We start from the raw sequence: 14388 nt of genomic DNA on the forward strand, positions 1-14388 counted from the left end.
ATGGGATACTCAAATATTTCTTTTATTTATCTTTGGAAAACATTAGTCTCTGAATCATGCAATCCAGATGCTGAGTTTTGTTTGTTTGTTTGTTTGTTTGTTTTGACAGCAGAGGCCAGTGTTGTGGCACAATGGGATTAACCTGCCTGTCTCACGGCAACCCATGTGGGCACCAGTTCAAGTTCCAGATGCTCCACTTCTGATCCAGCTCCCTGCTAATGTGCCTGGGGAAATGATAGAAGATGGACCCAGTGCTCAGACCTCTGCTACCCACGTGGGGGACCCTGATGGAATTCCTGGCTCCTGGCTTCGGCCTGGCCCAGCCTTGGTGGCTGCAACCACTTAAAGAATGACCCAGCAGATGGCAGCTCTCTCTCTCTGTTTGTAACACTGCCTTTCAAGTAAACAAATAGATCTTAAAACACAAGAACAGAATAAAGAAACTCAGGGGATGGCAAAGGCTAAGGGAGACAGGAACTCAATTGTTTGAGCTACCACCACTGCCTCCCAGGGTCTACATTGGAAGCTGAAATAACAAGCCAGAGCCAGTAAGCAAACTCAGGCACTCTAATATAGGGAGTATCTTTTTATTTTATTTGTTAAGAACTTTATCTATTTATTTGAAAGGCAGGATTTCAGAGAAAAAGGGAGACAGAGAGAGATCTTCCATTCTCTGGTTCAGTTCCCAAACGGCCACAACAGCTGGGGTTGGGTCAGACTGAAGCCAGGAGTCTGGAATTTTACCTAGGTCTCCCAATGTGAGTGGCAGGGGCCCAAGTAGTGGGCCATCCTCTGCTCCCTTCCCAAATGCATTAGCAGGGAGCTGGATTGGAATTGGAGCAGCTGGGACCTGAACATTTGGATGCCCATTTGGATGCCAGCACCACAGGCAGTAGCTTAACTCTCTGCACCACAACACAACACTGGCCCCGCTAGGCTAAGTCCCCATTATGGTTCTGATATTTCTTCTGTTCTCAAAATGTTCTATGGTCAAAGCCAATTACATCCTCAATTCCAAAGCTCCTTTATTTAAAAAAAAAAAAAAATGAGGAGCTAGGACCATTTCCCATGGGCCTTCTAACTCTAAAATGCCACATGTGGGGTTGGAATTGTGGTATAGCAAGTTAGGTCACTGCCTGAAACACAAGAATCCCATATCAGAGTGACAGTGAAGTCCCAGCTGTTCCACTTCCAATCAAGCTCTCTGCTAATGCACTTGGGAAGGCAGAGGAAAATAGCTCAGGCCCCTGACATCTGGGAGACCACAATGGAGTTCCTGGATCTTGGCTTTGGCCTGACCCAGCCCAGGCTGTTGCAGCCATTTAGGGAGCAAACCAACTGATGGAAGATATTTCTGTCTCCCTGTCACTCTACCTTTCAAATCAATCAATCAATCAATCCACTTTTTTAAAAAAATGTTAGGCCCAAGAATAGCTTCAACTTTAATAACATTCTGCTTTAGAAAGCAACTAGTTTTGTCATAGAACTTTTTTTTAATATCTCTAATGGTATCATTATAATAGTTCAAAAAATCAGTACATTGCTTTCATATATAGAAGTACAATCAATTATCATTCAAAAATATGTCCAATAATAACCTAATTCTGCCATCTATCTCACTTCTTATCTGACTCTTATTTTCTGGGAAACAGCTGGAAGAGGAGGGAAAAGTATTTTTTAAAAGTCTACCTCTTGGGGTGGTATCTAAGAAAAATTCTAAGCTATTTCCTAAAACCACTATTCCAATTATTCATCCAACAAGTTTGAATTGTGTGACTTGTCAGCTAGCTGACAAGGCTTAAAGACAAAGAAGGCTTTAATGAGACAGAAGGCTTTCAAATAAGATGTATGTTGGGGCAGGCATTTGGCACAATTATTAAGACACCATTTGGGGCTGGCATCACAGCTCAATGGGCTAATCCTCCACCTGCGGAGCTGGCACCCCGGGTTCTAGTCCCAGTTGGGGTGCCAGTTCTGTCCTGGTTGCTCCTCTTCCAGTCCAGCGCTCTGCTGTGGCCTGGGAGAGCAGTGGAGGATGGCCCAGGTCCTTGGGCCCTGCACCTGTATGGGAGACCAGGAGGAAGCACCTGGCTCCTGGCTTCGGATCAGCACAGTGCACCAGCTGCAACGCGCTGGCCGTAGCGGTCACTTGAAGGGTGAACCAACGGAAAAAGGAAGAAGACACCATTTGGCATACCTACACCTTGTATCAGAGTGCCTGGTTCAAATCTTATAGTTCTACTTCTGATTCCAGCTTCCTTCTAGTGCTCACCCTGGGAGGCAGTTGGTGACAGCTCAAGTACTTGAGTCCTTTCTACCCATGTGTAAGTCCTGGATTGAGTTCCTTGCTCCTGACTTCAGTCTGCCTGCCCTGGCAGGCCTGGCTGTTGCTGGCATTTGGAGAGTGAACCAGCACTCTTTCCCCCAACAAAAATATTTTCTAAAGAAAATTGAGACACATCTAGTGAACTACTGACAGCTCTTAGGAATTCAAGTGACAGGAAATGTAGGCAGAAGTGATGACATGTCACCTGAATTATGACTTCAGAGTATAACTTCATTATTTTTTAATACATTAACTGATACTTACAACAATTAATTGTAATATATTTTATATCTGAAGCAAAACAGTACAATGAAGATCCAGGTATCCATGATGCAACTCAAGAATCTAAATTTAAGTTACTGACATTAATCTACTGATTTGCTCCTCCTCTGTTCCATGCCCCTTCTCTCTTTTGCCTCCAGCCTATAACTAGAAGTATAATTCCATTTTGCTTATTTTTGAATTCCATGAAAATAGTATCAAATAGCTTCTGTCTTATAAGATTTGATTTTTTTCATTCAATGTCATCCTGCCGATTTATCCATACTGTTGCATGTAGTGTAGTTCAATTTTTCTTTAAAGATTTATTTTATTTATTTGAGAGACAGAGTTATAGACAGAGAGAGAGAGAGAGAGGAAGAGACAAAGAGAGAGGTCTTCCATCATCCGGTTCACTCCCCAGATGGCTGCGCTGATCCTAAGCCAGGATCCAGGAGCTTCTTCTGGATACCCTATGTGGGTGCAAGGGCCCAAGTACTTGGACCACCTTCCACTGCTTTCCCAGGCCACTAGCAGGGAGCTGGATTGGAAGTGGAGAAGCTGAGATGCGAAGGGCACAAGAACTAGCATCCATATGGGATGTCAGTGCCACAGGCAGAGGCTTCACTTACTAGTCCAATGCGCTGGACTAGCTGTGTAGTTCACTTTTACTGCAGATGAAATGCCTCCCTCACATTTTCTTCTGCTATTATAAATATTTATGTTATGAAAGTTCTGATACACATTTCCTGTTCCACATGTTCCAAAGTTTCCTCTTAAATAGTCACATACATATGGGAGTTTAAGAGAATGTCTACAATCAATTTCTTACAATGATGCTAATTTTTATTTTCCCCAAAGTATGGTTAGCAACTTATAACCCCATCAGTAACACATAGTGAGTAGTAATTCATTTCTTAGTTTGGATTATAAAATGGCATTTAATTGTGGATTTAATTTGCACCTTTTTTTTTTTTTTTCTTTTTTTGACAGGCAGAGTGGATAGTGAGAGAGAGAGAGACAGAGAGAAAGGACTTCCTTTTTGCCGTTGGTTCACCCTCCAATGGCCGCTGCGGCCAGCGCACCGCGCTGATCCGAAGCCAGGAGCCAGGTGCTGCTTCTCCTGGTCTCCCATGCAGGTGCAGGGCCCAAGCACTTGGGCCATCCTCCACTGCACTCCCTGGCCACAGCAGAGAGCTGGCCTGGAAGAGGGGCAACCGGGACAGGATCGGTGCCCCGACCGGGACTAGAACCCGGTGTGCCGGCGCCGCAAGGCAGAGGATTAGCCTGTTAAGCCACGGCGCAGGCCAATTTGCACCTTCTTATTGACTAATGAGTTTGGGCATTTCTTCATGTTTACTGGCTCATTCATGTTTCCTTTCTGATGAAATGTCTATTTATATCTTACGCCCTTCATCCTAAGTTTACCCTTGTCCTACTGTTTTGTAGACATTTTCAGTGTATTTTGTGTATTTTCAGTGCTGATTATTTGTCTTACCCAGTTCTGAACTAGCAGGATTAGACCAATGTGGAGATTGAGAAGCAGAGGCATGAACAGCAAACGGCCAGACACTGGAAACAGCAAGCTGGCATTCCAATGTTTCTCTCAAACCAGCTTTGAATATCAATGCAATCTAGATATCAGAAACTGTACAAATTACATAATCGAACTTCATAATCTTTCATTTTTATATAAATTCAATCAACAGAAAATGCTTTGAAATTACTTCACTCATTTTTACCCTGACATAACATGTTTTTATTTCATGTTTCGCATATCTCCAATTTAGATTAAGTCCATTTCGTTGTTGAAGGGGTGAGTTTAAATGTATACACATACACATACACACACAAACACATATATGATAACTGTATTTTAAAATTAAACTATATAAATTAGAACATCACAGAGATTTGGATTGTAGACCTGGATGTATGACTAGCTACACCTGCTTGGCCTCACGATGTCTTTGAGTTGGTTTTCTTAAACTTAACTTGGAAAAGTGCTGGGTGAGTTCTAAGGGTTTTTGAATCGATCACACTCTCACTTAAAGGGCAATGAGAACAAAAAAAAATTTTTTTCAAATAGTCCCCAAAGATTTTTAGGACTTTCTCTCCAAGTTTATATACATAGTAAATAAACTAAATAACAAAATGACAATTTCCTGAAAAATAATTTAAACAAGGGTTTTACAGCCCTCTGTGGCATCCAGGAATACTGGCAGATCATCTGGTGAAAAGCATCATGCAGGAAAAAAAATTAAAAGCCTCAGAAAACCTGAATCACTCTATCTGCTAAACTCGATTCTTATATAAGCAATCAGAAAAGAACTTTCCAGAATCTCTGTGACATTTACCCATCCACCTGAATCTGTATCCTTTTACTCTGTTTGAATTTCAGGAATCACAACAAAGCCTAACCCCTCCACCTTGACACTAAATGTTATGTCCCCACTCATATTCAAGTGCACTGCTCTAGAGAGTCCCACTTCTTTCTCCATCAATTTCTTCCTTCCAATAAAGCAAAAACATTGGCAGATACATCTCCAATCAATAGAAAACAAACAACAGAAACCTTTTAACTCAACACACCCCTCTAGAGATGATGGCCAGCACCTCATTTCTTTTCTGCAAAATGTCACAAAGTATACTTCCATTCAAAGTAAGCATACTCCAGTTTTACTTTTACTCCACACCACACCACACCACTGAAACTTAGCCTGTCCACCCAGTTCTTGTCTTTGGTGATCTACCTACTGCATTTGTCAAGACTCATTATGCCCTTTACCAGTAAGGCTCCCAGAACTCCAAGGATTGCATCTATCTCACTGGCCACTCCTCCTCAGCCTCCTTTGTTAGTTCCTCTCCTTCCACCTAACATCTGAAGTTCAAGCTCTTGCTCTTTCTCGGCACTGACTCCATAAAACATAGCCAGAATCTATCATTTCTGTTCTGGTAAAAATCTGTATTATCTCTCACTTGGATTTTTACCAGAGTCAATGTTAACTGGCCTCAACATCTTCCCTTTCCCTACTTCAGTCCCTTCTCGCCAAAACAGCCAGTGAACCGGACATCCTTACGTAAATCATATCATGTGTCAACCGTTCTCAAATTTTCCAAAAGGCTTCCCATCTCAGAGTAAAAGCCAATTTCTTTTACATGTCATAAAAGAACTTACAAATTTGGCCCATTTCCTACTAACCTCCTTGCTATTTCTTTAACAGGTCAGGAACGAACCTGCCTTAGGGCCTTTATACTTACTATTCTGTCTACATGCTTTTCCAAAAGATGACTGTCTCTATACACACCACCCACCCCACCTTCAGATCTTTGCTCCAGTGTCTCCTGGATAATGTTTCCTACCCACTACGTTTAAAATGGCAACAGGGGTAAGGATTTGGTGCAAAAGTTAAGCCACTGCTTGGGACACTCATATCCCATATCAGGGCTCAAGTGCTGGGTTCAAGTCCTTGACCTGCTCTTGGTAACAGTTTGATGTTAACTTGCACCCTGACAGAGAACAAAGACTCAAATCCCTGGATCCCTGCTACATGGGAGACCCAGATCAAATTCCTGTCTCGTCTTTGGCCAACTCCAGCCCTAGATGGGAGATCTATCTCTCTCTGTTCCTATCTCTGCCTTTCAAATAAATAAATTTAAAAGTGAATAAAATGGCAACAAGTCTGCTTCCAGAATTCTTTAATATCCTTCCTTTTTGCCACTGTTACCAACTACCATTCACCTATTTACTTCAATTCATATGTGTCTATGTCTTCCCATAAAACATAAAATCCATGCAGACAGGGCAGGTGCTGTGGTGTCATGGGTAAAGCCACTGCCTGCAGTGCTGGCATCCCATATGGGCGCCAGGTCCAGTCCTGTCTGCTCCACTTCCAACCCAGCTCTCTGCTATGGCCTGGGAAACCAGTGGAAGATGGCCCAAGTCCTTGGGCCCCTGCACCTGCATGGGAGACCTGGAAGAAGCTCCTGGCTTCGGATCGGCACAGCTCGAGCCATTGCAGCCATCTGGGGAGTGAGTCAACAGATGGAAGACCTCTCTTTCTGCTTCTGCCTCTCTATAACTCTGCCTTTCAAATAAATAAATAAATCTTTTTTAAAAATCATGCAGAGATTTGTCTGGTGCTACAACTTCAATGCCTAGAAAAGGGTCTGGCACATAGTAGGCTTTCAATGTTTTCTCAATGTACAAATAAATAATTAATTTCTCTCAGTTCTAAAAATGGAAAGTTTTCTGAGTTGATATATAAAACAAGATAACTGGGCTTGGGGCTGGCGCTGTGGCGCAGTGGGTTAAAGTCCTGGCCTGAATTGCCAGCATCCCATATGGCCGCCAGTTCTAGTCCCGACTGCTCCTCCTCTGATCCAGCTCTCTGCTATGGCCTGGGAAAGCAGTAGAAGATGGCCCAAGTCCTTGGGCCCCTGCATCCACATGGGAGACCTGGAAGAAGCTCCTGGCTCCTGGCTTTGGATTGGTGCAGTTCCAGCCATTGTGGCCATCTGGGGAGTGAACCACCAGACGGAAGACATATATCTCTGGTTCTACCTCTCTCTGTAACTCTTTCAAATAAATAAAATAAATCTTTAAAAAAAAAAAAAGATAATTGGGCCAGCATCATAGCATACAAGGTTAAGCCTCTGCCTGCAGTGCCAGCATTCCATATAGGCTCTGGTTGGAGTCCAGCTGCTCCAGTTCCAATCCATCTCCCTGATAATGCGCCCGAGAAAGCAGAGGAAAATGGCCCGAATCCTTGAGACCCTGCACCCATGTGGGAAACCCAAAGAAGGCTCCTGGCTCCTGGCTTCAGCCTGGCTCAGCCCCAGCCATTATGGTCATTTGGGCAGTGAAGCAGCAGATGGAAGATCTCTTTCTTTCTCTTTCTCTCTCTGTATCTCTGCCTTTCAAATAAATAAACAGATAAATCTTTAAAAAATAAAAAAAAAACAAGATAATCTAAATAACTGAGGTATAACAACTAGGTTTTATAAATAATAAAATAAATATAAATATAATAATAATAATAATGAAAATAAATAAAATAATCCTACTAAAGTTTTCTCAAAAGATAAGTGATAATAACAAAAACCTCAAAGACTTCAGCAGGCACTTTAGCTAATATGTCCATAAACTTAGACCAATCAGCATATAGTTCAATCCAAAATTAGGTTTTATATTCTGACCACCCACAGAAAGACTCAATTTATTTTCCCTTAACTGCTGTCATATTCAACAATGGCTGGTTTGTCGAGCCACAACACCAACACACAGGAAAATATTATAAAAATGCTCTTTCCAAACTGGTTCCAGACAAAGAATCAAGCTCTTTGTAAATAAGTAAAGTTTAACAATAGCAGATAGACATTTTACATGTTTTAAATATTTTATCTGGAAATAATTACAAGCCTAGAGAGAAGGTACAAATACTATATAGGAATACAAACATCACACTAATACCCAGATTCAATTAATATTAACATAAGACCCCCCTGCTTTATCATTTCGTGTTTCTGTGCTCTCTTGCATTTTTTTTATCATTCACATAGACACATACATATACATGCTAGTTTTTCTTCTGAACCAAGTGAGGATAAACTGTAAATATTTTCTGCTTTGCTTCAATGTGTATTTTCTTAGAAATTCATCTCTTGTAATCAAAGCAGTTACCAACTTCAGTAAATTTAACAGTGTTATATTTTTTATCTGCTCTACAGTATGCATTCCAGTTTTTCCATTCATCCACTAATATACTTAACTCTCCCACCCTTATTCAGTACAGGATCCACAGTAAGTACTGCAGTTAGTAGTTGTCTTTCTTAAGCCTCTTTTAATCTAGAATATTTTCATGGCCTTTCTTCGTCTTTTATGACAGTCACTTTTTTGAAGACCACAGCCCTCTACCTTTTTATTATGTAGAATATTCCACATTTTTTATTTCTCTGACATTTTGTCATGCTTAGATTCAGTTCATCAATCTTGGCCAAAGTACTACATAGGAGATAATGTATTTCCTTAGCATGTTCTTCCTGGAGGCACATGGTAACCCCCTGCCCCATATTGCTGTTGGAATTCCCAGTGGACATTCATGATTTTATCCCTTGCAGCTTTTATAGGGAGACCCTTTACAACCATGGAAATAGCCTGCACCTCATCAGTATTTCCCCCTGGATTTTGTTATAATACTTGCCCTATCTACAAAATGATGATTTTCCAACTCCAGAACTCAGAACTCTACTGTAGGCAGTAGCCTTCCTTTCTCTATTTATTTACTTATTTACCAGCTTACTGTCATTGTGGCTCAATGCCTACTTTATTTGAAATGCAGAGAGACAAAGTCCTCATCTGTTAGATCACCCCCCAAAAGCCTGTAACAGATGAGACTGGTGCTGGGCCAGGGCTGAAGCCAAGAGCCAAGAACCCAGCCTAGGCCTTCCACATAAGAAGTCAGAACCCAATTACTTATATCATCATCACTGCCTCCCAGCATGTACATTAGGAGGAAGCAGAGTCAGGAGCCAGAGCTGGGTATCAAACCTAAGCCCTCCAATGTGGAATACAGGCAACTTCACCATTTAGGCTAAATGCCTGCCCCTAATTACTCTTTTTAATGATTTATAATTCATCATTATAATTATCTGATGACCAAATCATTCCAGATTTGGCTAGTGTGAGTGCGAACAACAAGCTTCTATGACAGCCTGTCATTGGAAAAAAAAAAAAAAGAGAGAGAGAGAGAAAGAAAAGAAATATTTTTCCTGTCTTCCAACACAAAAATATAATGATCTAGGTCACCTAGTATGTATCTATGCATACCAGCCTAGACTGGAGTCAGCTATTTGCTTGAGAAAGTCTGTTCATTTTGAGTGGGAAACAGGATGAGGACCAAGATTTGGGAGTTAAATGTGCTCTTTTCCTCTTAGTCCTTTTGTTGGCCATATCTAGGAAACATATGCACATATATACACATATGGCCACAAACATGTATGTGTATCTATATTATATATATTCATAATATATATATGTGTATATATATATATACATGATTTAAAATAATGAATTCACACTGACAACTTCAATTCCAATCCATCCCCAGAGTATATTTTTGCTTTCCCCATCCTATACTGTCCTTCCTTCCTCAAGGAAAACACTGGCTCCAATCTCCAGCACATCTAATAATGTTCTAAAAGAGTTTTGTCTACATTACTCTAAAAAATGAGCATAACAGAAAAGAGTTCAGGATGTGCTGGCAACCCCTCCATTTCACTCTTACCCAAACCAAGGGTACACAGTTAACTTCTAAGTTAAGAAGTCGCGCAGACTCACTCTGTCCCCTTCAGAGCAGGAACAGTACAAATTTAAAATACAAGCAAGTTCATGTTTTGGTGGATTAGAATTTTACCCATTCTCATTCTAGTTTCACATATGGAAACAACTGTATAAAGAGGTATATTCCCATAAACTTTTGGCCTCATTACCTCCCATCATTCTGTTCTTTTGTAAAGTCAGGCAAATTTATGTATGGCATTTTCTCTTTTTTCTTACAAAAAAGACAACATACTATGTTTGTTTACACTAACCAGCTCAATTCAGATTGAAATAAGCTTTTTCCAAAGCACTTTATAAGACCAGCAACATTTTGATACCAAAATGAAAGAGATTTAAGAGAAAAGTCGACTAGAAATCTAACTTTCTTCTGAACAAAATGCAGAAACCTTAACAAAATATTATTAATCAAATTTAGCAGTGGAGATCAAGTAGAGTTTATCCTGGAAATGTAAGAATAATTCAACATTTAAAAATTAACTGATAGAGACGGCTTCTGTACAGTGGTTAAGTCATTGCTTGAGATACCTGCATCCCTTATCAGGGTACTTGAGTTCAAGTTTCAGCTCCATTCCTGCTTCCTCCTTCCTGTGAGGCACTAGTTGATCACTCAAGTAGCTGGGTATCTAACACCCACATGGGAGACCTAGACTAAATTACCAGCTCCTGAATTAGGACTAGTCTAGTCCTAGCTATTATGAGCTTTTGGAGAGTGATCCAACAGATGAGAAATACCTTTCTGCCTCTCTCTGTTTCTCGCTGCCTTTCAAATAAGTGGGAAAAAAATAGAAATACCAGAAATAGTGCCATATATATGTGGTAAATTGATTTTATTTTTTAAAGATTTTTTTTTTTACTTGAAAGAGTTACACAGAGAGAGAGAAGGAGAGGCAGAGAGAGAGAGATGTTCCTGGTTGACTCCCCAAATGGCTGCAATGGCGAGAGCTGTGCCGATCTGAAGCCAGGAGCCAGGAGCTTCTTCCGGTTCTCCTACATGGGTGCAGCGGCCCAAGGACTTGGGTCATCTTCTACTGCTTTCCCAGGCCATAGCAGAGAGGTAGATCGGAAGTGGAGCAACCAGGGCTCAAACCAATGCCCATAATGGGATGCCAGCACCACAGGCAGCAGCTCTACCCACTATGCCACAGTGCCAGCTTAATTGTGGTGGTGTCATACTATGATTTTAATCAGCATTTCCCTGATGACTAGTGATATGAAGCATCTTTCTGTGATGTACTTGTATCTTTCCACACAGCAAATATTGGTCATTCATATATCCATAATAAAATGTCTGTTCAAACCCTTTGCCCATTTTTTGACAGAGTTCTTTGTCTTCTTCTTTTTTCAAGATTTATTCATTTATTTGAAAGTCAGTTACAGAGAGAGAAGGAGAGAGAGACAGAGACAGAGACAGAGAGAGAGATCTTCCATCTGTCGGTTCACTCCCCCAGATGGTTGCAATGGCTAGGGCTGGACCAGCCTCATCCGGTTCTCCCACATGGGCCATCTTCTGCTGCTTTTCCCAGACCATTAGCAAGAAGCTGGATTGGAAGTGGAGCAGCTGGAATGCAGACCAATGCCCATATGGGATGCCTGCATCACAGGCAGTGGCTTTACCTGCTGTGCCATAACACTGGCCCTTGTCTTCTTATTGAATTGTGAAAATGTCTTCGCGTATTCTGGACCAAATGCTTTGTCAAATACATATTTTGCAATTATTTTTCCTGGACTGTCCTTTGTATTTTTTTAAATGGTAAAACATGTTCATTATGAGAAAATCCAATAAACTATAAACTTATGATTTGTTCATTTTTATTTAAGGGTATATTTGAATACATTTATTTTTAAGAAAGAGATAATGTACCTCCCTTTGAAAGGTAACAAATATTACCAACTAGCAAACAGACTAAAGATGATGTAAAATGGCATTCACACTGGAAAAAAGGCTAAGGATTCAAAGGGCTCCTAGTTACGAGCCCTTCTTAGCCTTGGGTCCCTATCAGATGCTCAGACATGGAATCTTATGAGCAAAGGAAATTAACATTGAAGGCCTCCCTTCTGCAATTCCTCTAAATTATTAATATAAATATACCTGAACCAACCACCAGTGTACGATGGCTCCCATCTCTGAATTATACTGGAAATAGGAACCAAGTGGTATTAATAAAGATGATGTCTTTCACCTGCTCTCAAAGTTTTGTTTCTTGTCTCAACAGCTTGAATCTACTGATCCATAATTTTTATTTAGTATCCAAGAAAGAAACACTTACAATAGGAGACAAAACAACTATGTCACTCTATTGAAAGCTTATCAGGTTCAATTTGATTTCTTCATGACAGCAATAAAAACAAGCACTGGATACTACAGAACTAGTAACTGTGATAAATCAGTGGGGGTGAGGTCGCGGCTGTACTTCTGGAGAACAGCAGGAAGGCCATGAAAAGAACTCAGGTGAATCTCCCAGAATCTCTTCTAATAGGGTTGCACACAGTGTTAATGTTAGCGGCAAGGCATCATAATTCCATACAGTTGGAATAACATGGCTCAGGCCCTTTTAGGAACAAAGAACTCAGTCAGCATGCTAGGGACAGAGCACTGATGAGCCACAGCAGAAGGCAGAATAAATAAGATATCTGGGCTTTGTGTATAGATAAAACTAAGGATCATAACCACCATGTATTTCCTTCTTATTAACCAGTGTGTACTAAACATCCATCTTTCTCTTTAAGTTTATTTTCTATTTATTGCCTCTTCCTTTCCCCCAGCCATACAGATGGCAAGTTGGCAGGAGTTAACCTGAGATTGTAAACCATCAGGAATCACAATGCAATCAGAGGCAGCATGATATCAGCCAGTCAGTAGCTCTGCAGCACTGCCTCTGGATGTGGTACCTCAGCTTGCATTTGGATCTTCTCCCCTGGAAACCGGGCATCAATAGATGGGATAGCAGGGTTACGTCTATTTTCATATAAGTAGAGAGGGGAGTGAGCTGAAGGAAGAAAAGAGAGGAGTGCTTAAACTACGAAAGGATGAGATGTTTAGACACCTCCTCAGAGGGCTGCCCAGCTTTGGATTTCTCCTTTTTTGAGAAGGTCTCAGCACACAGAAGTAGGCTCACAGGGCCATTGTGATTCATCATAACTCTGCAAACCTTGGTTCAGAGAGAGAAAGATAGCTCATCTAAACAGGGCTACTCTAATCGCTTCTTGATGGAATATAAAATGAACAGACAAGGCTATGATACCAAATCTCTACAGTGAAGCCAACTGGAGAAAAACATATTAAAAACTCCTACTGATAGGGTTGGCGAGGTGGTGCAGTGAGTTACGGCCCCGGCCTGCAGTGCCAGCGTCCTATAAGGGTGCTGGTTTAAGTTCCAGCTGCTTCACTTCCAATCCAGCTCTCCGCTATGGCCTGGGAAAGCAGGAGAGGATGGCCCAAGTCCTTGGGCCCCTGCACCACATGGCAGACCTGGAAGAAGCTCCTGGCTCCTGGCTTCAGATCACCTCAGTTCCAGGCGTTGCAGGCATTTGGGGAGTGAACCAACAGGTGGAAGACTCTCTCTACCTATCTTTCTGTAACTCTTTTGAATAAATAAAATAAATCTTTTTTTAAAAAAGCCCCCAAAAACAAAACCTCCTACTGAAGAGATCCTCAAAGCAACTCTAGCTTCTTCTGTCCAAGCCCCCAGTGCATATTTAGTTCCCAGTATGGATTCCACAAACTTCCTTTTAACTAACTGCAACCCACCCTTCAATGCTAATAGGACTTCAAAAAATAAATCAAAGGTGAAGAAGGTTCTCTTTTTAACATCAAATTATCATAAGCATGCGTTTTCCTTGCTTCCTCTTAACCCACTCCAACTAAACCCCTAACAGTGTAATTTTGCATTCAGAACTGTGACATTAGAGCACTCCTGTCTAACATGCTTTTTCACATCCTCCTATTTTGCAAGAAGGCGAAGCTTAGGTTTGTTCATCTTAGTGGCAGTTCCCTGTTAAGCACGCCATTGTGAGGCATCAGCAGTTCTCTGCATCTCGTGATGCTATACCAGTGCCAATAAAGCAGACTCTGATTACTGATTAACAATGGAAATGACTTTTTCCTTTAAAAGACACCTGATCCTACATAAAAGAATGCCAAGCCCAGCCTGTTTCTGCCCTCCATGTGCTTTGCTTCTCCTGTCCCAGAGCATCAGCAGGGCTTGTGACCAAAGGTTCTTCAGCACTGTCAGTCCCAAAATTCCACTCTGGATCAAATCATCATTAACATTACCCAGCCTTTGTACTCCAGATTATGTGATTTAGAGTTTCTAGCTCTTTTTGAGACCTACTCTGTCTACTTTCACCCCTTCTGTTGTCCTCTCCCTGGCTGGCAGTTACTATAACTGAGTTTCTGTTTTGACACTCTCAGAGGTCCCAAATCTGGTCCCCGAATTGTCACACCCTGGAACTGGGATGCCTA

At 41.3% G+C, this 14388-nt stretch overlaps 1 protein-coding gene across 7 annotated transcripts in view; it reads right to left on the bottom strand.

Annotated features, from left to right (window-relative positions):
• The window catches only part of WDFY3 (WD repeat and FYVE domain containing 3), a 309773-nt gene that overhangs the window by 275507 nt on the left and 19878 nt on the right, over window positions 1-14388 (bottom strand). The gene's annotated exons all lie outside the window — the stretch shown is intronic.

Source organism: Lepus europaeus, chromosome 8 (genome assembly GCF_033115175.1).
Source record: "Lepus europaeus isolate LE1 chromosome 8, mLepTim1.pri, whole genome shotgun sequence".
NCBI lineage: Eukaryota > Metazoa > Chordata > Mammalia > Lagomorpha > Leporidae > Lepus > Lepus europaeus.